Here is a 10,673-nt window from a genome sequence, read left to right as displayed (position 1 = left end):
GTACTTGCAAACATTCTAAGGTATTTTTTAGTTAATTTGCAGAAAAGCGCCCTGTTTCAGTCAATTCTCTCTCAACTATCCCAGCCTAATAGGACTTCTCTTTTACAAGAGGAAGAACTATCAAACTATGTTCCTAAAACAATACCCTGAGGGATATTCATGTGTAAGCCAAAAAAGCATAATCAACTTTCAAATTAATAAATGTTCTTATATTTCAGGATTACTGAAATAAAATAAAGTAAAAATAATAAAATGAAGTAGAAAAAAAGTATATTTGAAAGAGCAGTAGACTTGAAATCAGGAGGCTACACTTTATCTAGCTGTTTCCTTAATAAGCTGTATGACTTAACTCATTAACTTTTCACAGCTTCTGTATCATGTCTATGCTTTAAATATATATTGGAGATCACTTATGTGTCCTATGGTAAATATGAAACCTCTGTCAAAAGAAGCTTAACACATAGTGTTTAGCTGGAAAGTGGATTATATTTTTTTATTTTTTTTATAGTTATGTTAATCACCATACATTACATCATTAGTTCTTGATGTAGTGTTCCATGATTCATTGTTTGTGCATAACACCCAGTGCTCCACGCAGAATGTGCCCTCTTTAATACCCATCACCAGGCTACCCATCCCCCCACCCTCCTCCCCTCTAGAACCCTCAGTTTGTTTCTCAGAGTCCATCTTCTCTCATGGTTCGTCTCCGCCTCCGACTTACTCCCCTTCATTCTTCCCCACCTGCTATCTTCTTCTTTTTCTTTTTTCTTAACATGTGTTGCATTATTTGTTTCAGAAGTACAGATCTGTGATTCAACAGTCTTGCACAATTCACAGCGCTCACCATAGCACATACCCTCCCCAATGTCTATCACCCAGCCACCACATCCCTCCCACCCCTACCACTCCAGCAACACGCAGTTTGTTTCCTGAGATTAAGAATTCCTCATATCAGTGAGGTCATATGATACATGTCTTTCTCTGATTGACTTATTTCACTCAGCATAACACCCTCCAGTTCCATCCACGTCATTGCAAATGGAAAGATCTCATTCCTTTTCATGGCTGCATAATATTCCATTGTGTATATATACCACCTCTTCTTTATCCATTCATCACTCGATGGACATCTTGGCTCTTTCCACAGTTTGGCTATTGTGAACATTGCTGCTATAAATATTGGGGTGCATGTACCCTTCGGATCCCTACATTTGTATCTTTGGGGTAAATACCTAGGAGTGCAATTGTTGGATCGGATGGTAGCTCTATTTTCAACTGTTTGAGAAACCTCCATACTGTTTTCCAGAGTGGCTGCACCAGCTTGCATTCCCACCAACAGTGTAGGAGGGTTCCCCTTTCTCCGCATCCCCGCCAACATCTGTCGTTTCCTGACTTGTTAATTTTAGCCATTCTGACGGGTGTGAGGTGGTATCTGATCGAGGTTTTGATTTGGATATCCCTGATGCTGAGCGATGTTGAGCACTTTTTCATGTCTGTTGGCCATTTGGATGTCTTCTTTGGAAAAATGTCTGTTCGTGTCTTCTGCCCATTTCTTGATTGGATTATTTGTTTGGGTGTTGAGTTTGATAAGTTCTTCATAGATTTTGGATACTAGCCCTTTATCTGATATGTCATTTGCAAACATTTTCTCCCACTCTGTCACTTGTCTTTTGGTTTTGTGGACTGTTTCTTTTGCTGTGCAAAAGCTTTTTATCTTGATGAAATCCCAATAGTTCATTTTTGCCCTTGCTTCCCTTGCCTTTGGCGATGTTTCTAGGAAGAAGTTGCTGCGGTGGAGGTCGAAGAGGTTGCTACCTGTGTTCTCCTTTAGGATTTGGATGGACTCCTGTCTCACGTTTAGGTCTTTCAACCATTTGGAGTCTATCTTTGTGTGTGGTGTAAGGAAATGGTCCAGTTTCATTCTTCTGCATGTGGTTGTCCAATTTTCCCAACACCATTTTTTGAAGAGACTGTCTTTTTGCCATTGGACATTCTTTCCTGCTTTGTCAAAGATGAGTTGACCATAGAGTTGAGGGTCCATTTCTGGGCTCTCTATTCTGTTCCATTGATCTATGTGTCTGTTTTTGTGCCAGTACCATACTGTCTTGAGGATGACAGCTTTGTAATAGAGCTGGAAGTCCGGAATTGTGATGCCACCAGCTTTGCTTTTCTTTTGCAATATTCCTGTGGCTATTGGGGTCTCTTCTGGTTCCATACAAATTTTAGGATTATTTGTTCCATTTCTTTGAAAAAAGTGGATGGTATTTTGATGGGGATTGCATTGAATGTGTAAATTGCTCTAGGTAGCATTGACATCTTCACAATGTTGGTTCTCCCAATCCATGAGCATGGAACATTTTTCCATTTCTTTGTGTCTTCTTCAATTTCTTTCATGAGTATTTCATAATTTTCTGAGTACAGATCCTTTGCCTCTTTGGTTAAATTTATTCCTAGGTATCTTATGGTTTTGGGTGCAATTGTAAATGGGATCGACTCCTTGATTTGTCTCTCGTCTGTCTTGTTGTTGGTGTATAGGAATGCCACTGATTTCTGTGCATTGATTTTATAGCCTGCTACTTGACTGAATTCCTGTATGAGTTCTAGCAGTTTTGGGGTGGAGTCTTTTGGGTTTTCCACATACAGTATCATACCATCTGCAAAGAGTGAGAGTTTGACTTCCTCTTTGCCGATTTGGATGCCTTTGATTTCTTTTTGTTGTCTGATTGCTGTGGCTAGGACTTCTAATACTATGTTGAATAGCAGTGGTAATAGTGGACATCCCTGCCGCGTTCCTGACCTTAGGAATGATATTCGCTGTAGGTTTTTCATAGATAGTTTTTATGATATTGAGGTAAGGACCCTCTATCCCTATACTCTGAAGAGTTTTGATCAAGAAAGGATGTTGTACTTTGTCAAATGCTTTTTCTGCATCTCTTGAGAGGATCATATGATTCTTGTTCTTTCTTTTGTTAATGTATTGTATCATGTTGATTGATTTGCGGATGTTGAACCAGCCTTGCAGCCCAGGGGTAAATCCCACTTGGTCGTGGTGAATAATCCTTTGAATGTACTGTTGGATCCTATTGGCTAGTATTTTGGTGAGAATTTTTGCATCCATGTTCATCAAGGATATTCATCTGTAATTCTCCTTTATGATGGGGTCTTTGTCTGGTTTGGGGATCAAGGTAATGCTGGCCTCATAAAACGAGTTTGGAAGTTTTCCTTCCATTTCTATTTTTTGGAACAGTTTCAGGGGAATAGGTATTAATTCTTCTTGAAATGTCTGGTAGAACTCCCCTGGGAAGCCATCTGGCTCTGGGCTTTTGTTTGTTGGGAGATTTTTGATGACTGCTTCAATTTCCTTAGTGGTTATAGGTCTGTTCAGGTTTTCTATTTCTTCCTGGTTCAATTTTGGTAGTTGATACATCTCTAGGAATGCATCCATTTCTTCCAGGTTATCTAATTTGCTGGCATAGAGTTGCTCATAATATGTTTTTATTATTGTTTGTATTTCTTTGGTGTTGGTTGTGATCTCTCCTCTTTCATGCATGATTTTGTTGATTTGGGTCCTTTCTCTTTTCTTTTGGATAAGTCTGGCCAGAGGTTTATCAATCTTGTTAATTCTTTCAAAGAACCAGCTCCTAGTTTCGTTGATCTATTCTACTGTTCTTTTGGTTTCTAGTTCATTGATTTCTGCTCTGATCTTTCTTATTTCTCTTCTCCTGCTGGGTTTAGGCTTTATTTGCTGTTCTTTCTTTAGCTCCTTTAGGTGTAGGGTTAGGTTATGTATTTGAGACCTTTCTTGTTTCTTGAGAAAGGCTTGTATGGCTATATACTTTCCTCTCAGGACTGCCTTGCTGTATCCCAAAGATTTTGAACAGTTGTGTTTTCATTTTCATTGGTTTCCATGATTTTTTTTAATTCTTCTTTAATTTCCTGGTTGACCCATTCATTCTTCAGTAGGATGCTCTTTAGCCTCCATGTATTTGAGTTCTTTCCGACTTTCCTCTTGTGATTGAGTTCTAGTTTCAAAGCATTGTAGTCTGAGAATATGCAGGGAATGATCCCAATCTTTTGGTACCGGTTGAGACCTGATTTGTGACCTAGGATGTGATTAATTCTGGAGAATGTTCCATGGGCAGTAGACAAGAATATGTATTCCGTTGCTTTGGAATGAAATGTTCTGAATATGTCTGTAAAGTCCATTTGGTCCAGTGTGTCATTGAAAGTCTTTATTTCCTTGTTGATCTTTTGCTTAGATGATCTGTCCATTTCAGTCAGGGGGGTGTTAAAGTCCCCCACTGTTATTGTATTGTTGTCGATGTGTTTCTTTGCTTTTGTTATTAATTGCCTTATAGAATTGGCTGCTCCCATGTGAGGGGCATAGATATTTACAATTGTTAGATCTTCTTGTTGGATAGACCCTTTAAGTAGGATATAGTGTCCTCATCTCTTATTACAGTCTTTGTTTTAAAATCTAATTTGTCTGATATAAGGATTGCCACCCCAGCTTTCTTTTGGTGTCCATTAGCATGGTAAATGGTTTTCCACCCCCTCACTTTCAATCTGGGGGTGTCTTTGGGTCTAAAATGAGTCTCTTGCAGACAGCATATCGATGGGTCTTGTTTTTTAATCCAATCTGATAGCCTGTGTCTTTTGATTGGGGCATTGAGCCCATTTACCTTAAGGGTAACTATTGAAAGGTATGAATTTAGTGCCATTGTATTGCCTGTAAGGTGACTGTGACTGCATATTGTTTCTGTTCCTTTCTGATCTATGCTGCTTTTAGGCTCTCTCTTTGCGTAGAGGACCCCTTTCAATATTTCTTGGAGGGCTGGTTTCGTGTTTGCAAATTCCTTTAGTGTTTGTTTGTCCTGGAAGCTTTTTATCTCTCCTTCAATTTTCAGTGAGAGCCTAGCTGGACATAATATTCTTGGCTGCGTATTTTTCTCGTTTAGTGCTCTGAAGATATCATGCCAGTCCTTTCTGGCCTGCCAGGTCTCTGTGGATAGGTCTGTTGCTAATCTAATATTTCTACCATTGTAGGTTACATATCTCTTCTCCCGAGCTGCTTTCAGGATTTTCTCTTTGTCTCTGAGACTCGTAAGTTTTACTATTAGATGTCGAGGTGTTGACCTATTTTTATTGATTTTGAGAGGGGTTCTCTGTGCCTCCTGGATTTTGATGCCTGTTTCCTTCTTCACATTAGGGAAGTTCTCTGCTATTATTTGCTCCAATATGCCTTCTACCCCTCTCTCTCTTTCTTCTTCTTCTGGGATCCCAATTATTCTAATGTTGTTTCGTCTATCTTATCACTTATCTCTCGAATTCTGCCCTCGTGATCCTGTAGTTGTTTCTCTCTCTTTTTCTCAGCCTCTTTATTTTCCATCATTTGGTCTTCTATATCGCTGATTCTCTCTTCTGCCTCATTTATCCTAGCAGTTAGTGCCCCCATTTTTGATTGCACCTCATTAATAGCCTTTTTGATTTTGACTTGGTTAGATTTTAGTTCTTTTATTTCTCCACAAAGCGTTTCTCTAATAACTTCCACGCTTTTTTCAAACCCAGCTAGTATCTTTAAAATCATGATTCTGAACTCTAGGTCCGACATCGTACTAATGTCTGTATTGAGTAGGTCCCTGGCTGACGGTACTATCTCCTGTTCTTTTTGCTGAGGTGATTGTTTTTGTCTTGTCATTTTGTCCAGAGGAGAATAGATGAATGAGAGAACAAAATGCTAACAGGTTAACAACATCCCCAGCAAATATACTCTATGCAAATCAGAAAAGACCTGAAACCAGGGGAAAAGAAAGGGAAAGAAAGAAAAAAGAGACAAGAAAGAAAGAAAAAAAGAAAAAGAAAAAGATAAAAACAAAAACAGAACAATACAAAAAAACCCCGAATATGATCAAATATGATCAGCCTATTGCATAGATCAGTGCCACACACTAGATTTTGGGCGTATTTTGGTCTGTTAGAAAAAAGTGCCTCCTAAAATTTTAAAGGAAGAAAGACTTATATATGTACAAAATAAGGGTTGATACAATGAAGGGATGGAGGATGACTATAAAGATGAAAATTACAAAAGATTTTAGAAAAGGAATTGATACAATAAGAAGTTGTTTGAAAAAAGAAAGAAGAAAATTAAAAAAAAAAAAAGGAAGAGAATGTGATCAGGCAGGAGACTAGAACAAAGCCATGCACTAGTGATTTAGGGTATATTTTGATCTGTTAGAAGGAACTGTATCTCAAAATTTGAAAGAGAGAACAACTTATATGCCAAAAATAAGGGTAACTACTATGAAGGGATAAAATATGACTCTAAAAATGAAAAATGAAAAATGTTTTTTTAAAGAAAGGGATGATAAGATGTTGGTTGAAAAAGAGAAAAAGAAAAAATAAAAAAAACAGTTAAAAAATTAATTTTGAAAAACTAATGAATCATGGTAAAAAAAAGCCATGAATTCTATATGCAGTATTCCCCTAGCGCTGGAGTTCTCCCGTTCTCCTTGATCAGTAAACTTGGTCTTCGCTTGCTGGCTGTTCGTGCTGATCTTCTGGGGGAGGGTCCTTTTGCCGTGGTTTCCAAATGTCTTTGCCGGAGGCGGAATTGCCCCGCCCTTGTGAGTCTGGGCTAAGCAAGCTGCTCCGGTTTGCTCTCAGGAGCTTTTGTTCCCTGCAAGCTCTCAGTACAGCTTTGGAGGACCAGGGTGAAAATAGTGGCCTCCCAATCTCCGCCCAGAGGAGCTGAGAACTTGGGGCCCCGCTCCTCAGTGCGCCCCCAGAGAAAAGCAGTCACTCCTGACTCCCTGGTCTCTGGCCGCACTCCGTGCTCACCCGGCGTGTGACCGAGTGTTTCTATCTCTGGCACCCGACCCCGTGTGGAGTCTCCAAACCCAGCAGATCCCTGCGGTGTGCTCCCGCGCCGCTCCTCCCGGGGGAGGAAGGGGAGTCTCCCCAGCTCTGCCATTTGTTGGGTCCCTGCTGGAGGAGCAGTGGCCCGACTGGGCTGCGGATCACAGTTTATGGCAACCCCGAGCTGAGAGCCCGCGCCTCGGCTCCGTCTCTGCAGCCGGCTTCCCTGCCCCGATACCTGGGAGCTCTGCCGCACTCAGGCAACCCTGGTCTTTCTGTGACCCCGAGGGTCCTGAGACCACACTGTCCTGCGAGGATTCCACCCTCCCGCTTAGCCACTGGAGCGACGTCCCTCAGCGGAGCCGAGTTCTAAAAGTTCCGATTTTGTGCTCCGCGGCTCTAGCACTTGCCAGAAGCGGCCGCCATCTCTCCTCCTGAATATCGCCTCGGATTCACTTCTCCGCACGTCCTACCTTCCAGTAAGTGGTCGGTTCTCTGTTCAGAGAGTTGTTGCTACTCTCTTCTTCGATCTCCTGTTGAGTTCGTAGGGGTTCAGAATGATTTGATCCCTATTCAACTGAATTCCTGAGACCAGACGAAATCCAGGTCTCCTACTCCTCCGCCATCTTGCTCCGCCCCAAAAGTGGATTATATTTTATAGATGTTCTGGAGCCTGCTGTATCTGTGAAACAGTGACATTTCAAGGAGACACATTACAGGCCAGGGAAGGGTATAGACAGGAGTAAAGATTATCTGATTCCTGATTCCAAAAGCATAGTATAAGAAACCCCCACAGGTATAAGATCACCATAGTGTTACTTTACATGATCATTAACAGACCTATTTATCCTTTTCCAGGAGAAAAAAAGAAATTCCCTAATGATAATGTAAAAAACAGAGATAAATTTATTTGTTAATGTTATTCATAAATGGTTAAAGTGATAAAAAGGAGAAGACACTGAAAATGATAAGGAAGGAAGATCTATTATTAAAAAATTGGAAACAAATTGGGCTCTCTGCTCCTCCCTGTCTGACACACAGCCACATCTTCTGGTGCAGTGACAGCACCATCTCAGAGACAAGATGGTGAAGGTTGGAGTAAGTAGATTTGGCCATATTGGGCACCTGGTCACCAGGGGTACTTTTAACTCTGACAAAGTGGATGCTGTCACCGTCAAGGACACCTTCATTGACCTCAACTACATGACCTGCATATTCTAGTATGATTCTACCCATGGCAAACTCAAAGGCACAGTCAAGGCTGAGAAGAGCAACCCTGTCATCAGTGCAAAGCCCATCTCCATCTTCCAGGAGCAAGATCCCACCAACATCGAACGGGGTGATGCTGGTGATGAGTATGCTGTGGAGTCCACTGGAGAAGGCTGCTCCTTACTTGAAGGTGGGGCCAAGAAGATCAGCATCTCTGCCCATTCTACTGATGCCCTCATATTTGCGATGGGTGTGAACCATGAGAAGTATGACAACTCTCTCAAGATTGTCAGCAATGCCTCCTGCAGCACCAACTGCTTGTCCTCTCTGGCCAAGGTCATCCATTACAACAATGGCATTGTGGAGGAACTCATGACCACAGTCCATGCCATCACTGCCACCAAGAAGACCATGCCAGGCCCAGCTCGGAAACTGTGGCATGATAGCTGGGGGGCTTCCCAGAACATCATTCCTGCTTCTACTTATGCCACCAAGGCTGTAGTCAGGGTCATCCCTGAGCTAAATAGGAAGCTCACTAGCATGGCCTTCCATGTCCTCGCCCCAAAAGTGTCAGTCGTGGATCTGAGCTGCCACCTGGGGAAAACTGCCAAGTACTATGACATCAAGAAGCTGGTGAAGCAGGCATTGAAGGGTCCCCTCAAGAGCATCCTGGGCCCCACTGAGGACCAGGTAGTCTCCTGCAACTTTAAAAATGACACCCAATCTTCCACCTTCAATGCTGGGGCTGTCACTGTCCTCAATGACCATTTAGTCAAGTTCATATTCTAGTATGGTAATGAATTTGGCTACACCAACTGGCTGGTGAACTTATGGGCTATATGGCTGCCAAGGAATAAGACCCCACTGGACCAACAGCGCTAGACAGAACAAGAAGAACGAGGCTCTCAGCTGGTAGGCAGTACATGCCCCAACTCATCCCCCAACACACTGAGAATTTCCACACCTCTATAGTCTCCATCCCAGAACCCCTGAAGTAGAGGAGGGAATTGGGGAGCCCTACTTTGTCATGTACCAACAATAAAGTATACTGTACCCAGCCAAAAAAAAAAAAAAATGGAAACAAACTGACAGAAAAATCAAATTTCCTTCACAATGGTAACAAAGATATAGGATATAAACACTCCCACCTAAACTATTCTGACAAAAGAAACAGAATATACCAGTCCTATAATTATACCCACAGACAGTGATTCTGATCAAAACACCCTCCTACTCTGGGTTTTTCTCAGAGCAAGTTTAATGTCTTTGTTTCCTCAAGCTATAAATGCAGTGGTTCATCAAGGGAACCACATTGGTATAAAAGATAGAGATTTTTCCCTCATCCATAGACCCAACAGAAGATGGTTTAAGATATACAAATGCACCTGACCCAAAGTAGAGAGAAAAAGCAACTATGTGGGAAATGCAGGTGCTGAAGTCTTTGGACCTGCCCTTGGTGGAGCTGATGTGCAGGATGCTGGAGAGGATGAAACCATAGGAGACAAAGATGGTTACACTGGGCACAATGATGTCGATGTCCACCACAGTGAAAACCACCAGCTCATTGACATAAGTGTTCATGTAGGAGAGCTGGAGCAGAGGGAAGATATCACACAAATAATGGTTGATAATGGCTGCATCACAAAAGGTCAGTCTCAGCGTGCATCCAGTGTTAGCCATAACACCCAAAAATGCCATCAAATATGAACCAAGCATAAGGCTGGAACACATTTTAGGGGACATGATAACATTATACAAAAGTGGGTTACAGATGGCCACATAGCGATCATAGGCCATTGATGTCAGCACAAAGCATTCAGAAATCACAAAAAAAAAAAACAAAAAAAGTAAAGCTGGGTCAAAAAAACAAAAAAAGTAAAGTAGGAGATAATATTCTTTTTTGATGTGAAGTTAATCAGCATTTTGGGTGTAAACACGGGAAGAATAACAGAGGTCTCTGAAGGACAAATTGAAGAGGAAAAAGTACATGGGGGTGTGGAGGTGTGAATTCAGCCCAATTAGAGTTATCAGGCCCAAATTTCCCAACATAGTGAACACATACATGACTAGAAACAGGCAGAACAGGGGGAGCTGGAGATCTGATAGGTCTGTTAATCCCATCAGAATGAATTCAGTCACAAAAGAAGCATTTCCAGGAGTCATTCCTCTCTAATGGGATCTGTGGACACAGGAGAAATGAGTTGCATTACAGAAAAACTCAGCTCTTCCTGTAATATCCCATCTTATAAGGGAGTGTGTACTAGGAATGTCTAAGACTAGCCCAACCTGGACACAGAATCTGCCTTTTCCATTGGCATGAGACTAAGTGACAGGACTTTCCCTTACTAGAGTTTTAATGAGGTAGATACAGCAAAGGGCATCAACAAACTTAGCCTGCAGAGGAAAGGCCAGTGCTGCCATATGCAAATGTGACTGTTGGAAAACCAAGCGTCAGTAAGAAGAAGCATGGCCCAGGACAGAATCATCCTTCTCTGATTGCACAATTTCTTCATTCACTTGAAACTTCTCACCAGCAAAATTGGAGGCATAGATCCTAATAACCTAAAGCTGGCCTCTGATGAACCAGATTAGACTTGGTGGGTTGGGAA

The 10,673-nt window shown here is 41.7% G+C and overlaps 2 pseudogenes; one reads left to right on the top strand and one right to left on the bottom strand.

Annotated features, from left to right (window-relative positions):
• Positions 1-7,938: 7,938 nt before the first annotated feature.
• Positions 7,939-8,946, top strand: LOC114226025 (glyceraldehyde-3-phosphate dehydrogenase pseudogene; annotated as a pseudogene).
• A 335-nt stretch (positions 8,947-9,281) lies between these two features.
• On the bottom strand, positions 9,282-10,251 carry LOC114226036 (olfactory receptor 8B3-like; annotated as a pseudogene).
• Between the last annotated feature and the right edge of the window lie 422 nt (positions 10,252-10,673).

Source organism: Eumetopias jubatus, unplaced genomic scaffold (assembly GCF_037043125.1).
Source record: "Eumetopias jubatus isolate StellerSeaLion01/CBP00866 unplaced genomic scaffold, mEumJub1_p1.0 scaffold_13, whole genome shotgun sequence".
NCBI lineage: Eukaryota > Metazoa > Chordata > Mammalia > Carnivora > Otariidae > Eumetopias > Eumetopias jubatus.
Note: the sequence above shows the minus strand (reverse complement) of the source record. Positions and strands in the feature narration are given on the sequence as shown.